Source organism: Austrofundulus limnaeus, unplaced genomic scaffold (assembly GCF_001266775.1).
Source record: "Austrofundulus limnaeus strain Quisiro unplaced genomic scaffold, Austrofundulus_limnaeus-1.0 Scaffold66, whole genome shotgun sequence".
Classification (NCBI taxonomy): Eukaryota; Metazoa; Chordata; class Actinopteri; order Cyprinodontiformes; family Rivulidae; genus Austrofundulus; species Austrofundulus limnaeus.
Window position 1 is genome coordinate 1,218,188 of NW_013952468.1, and position 1,801 is coordinate 1,219,988.

The window sequence follows — 1,801 nt, forward strand, 5'->3', positions numbered from 1 at the left end:
ACACACACACACACACACACACACACACACACACACACACACACACACACACACACACACACACACAAATGCACACATGCACTCCCCCTCCAAGGGTGCACTGTGATATCCTGTGACCTTGACAGTAGCAGCAAATTGCTCAGGCCTCACAGGGACACACACAATCAAAGCCTCCTATTGTCATGTAAATGGTATTCCATGTTCTCAGTGACCTGTTATGAATTTGGCGTGTTAAAACCATTTATCTTAAGGCAGCTGACTGTGTTGGCTTCAGGGCTGAATGAGCACCCTGGTGCTTTTCCATAAAAGCGCCGACAGGAAGGTTTACAGGAGTTTCATGAAAGCCTGAACTACATGCAGCCACACTGTTGGATAAACATGTACTGGCAGAGGTGCAGAAATAACTAGATGTGTTTCAGCTATGGCACCTGGAAGGTTTACATTTCGGTCATTTTACTACGGTCTGAGACCTTCAGTTAAAGACACATTAAAGGAGTGATTAGAAGTGGGTCTATAGGCCTGTTTCCATCCAATTTTAACATGGCTTAGAGCAAATCAACCAGGCTACGCAAAGTGTAGTTACATCAGACATTAGCTGCGTTTCCATTGGAAATGTGCGCAAAACTTTGTCGATATTCTGTTAATGTCAAAAAAACACAGTTTCGCAACTGCGGTGTTTCCATTAAGTAAGAAATGCTATTAAAATAATGCGTGAATACGTTTGTTCTCGTGATAAGTCATTACAAACATGGCGGCGATGGATGTAAACACAACATGTTGCTACAACGGCACTAGCGCTCATCATCAGAGGAGACGTCGGTGTCTTTTATCAAGGCTTTCCAGCAACAAGTCCCTACTTGGGAGCGGCTACAAATGCTGTGTTTTTGGGGAACTGTAGTCAGTGAGTTTACTACTTTATACTACTTATGTGATATTACTACTATTTCTACTTCCTGTTATCTTCTTCATCATCGTCTTTTTCACCAGAAGAAACAGCCAGTTGTTGATCATGTGACTCCCATGATGCGAAAAAAGTGTTTCCATTGCATATATGCAAAAAACACCAATTTCGATACGGCCGAAAAACCACCTCATCCTAGCGCAAAAACATTTTGTCAAAAAACTATATTTTTTAAATTGACGTGTTTCCATTGAGTAAATTTATTTTCGAAATTCTAATTTGCGCATTTTCATGGTCAATGGAAACGCAGCTATTGACGTTACGCATGGCGGTAGTAGAGATCGCAAACTCGCAGGCAGGTACTACACATCTCAGGACGATGAAGTTATTAGGATTGTGTTGCTACTATCTGGAAAGTTGGAATTATTCTGTCATAGCAGCTAGTGTTGCTGTCTGGAGACATTGAAAAAGAAATGCAATTCTCTTCACGTTACGGGAATATCCAGGAAGACGACGACAGCGAGAGGAGGGTCCAGCTGCAGACACAGCAGTGCAATTAGTGGACAGCGAGAACAGCTGGTCGAGGTAAATGTTTGCTTCGTCTGAACTTATTCGGCAAATGTGTTTCCATCTCATCTTTTGTGCATTAATTCTTTCAGAAAATCCTGAAACCACCTCAAGCGAGCGTAAAAACATTTTTTGCAACATTAAGGACATTTTTGCAATTTCCATCCACCTTTTCTAATGCGATAGTTGTTTCTCATGCTGGATCCCCTTTACCAAAAGCATGGATTAGAGACTCTTAAAACAATGGGCCTCATGCAAGAACATGTTCGTATTCTTATCCTAAATTTCTCTTACTTTTGTTCGTACAAAGGGTTCGTACGAACATGTCACGTC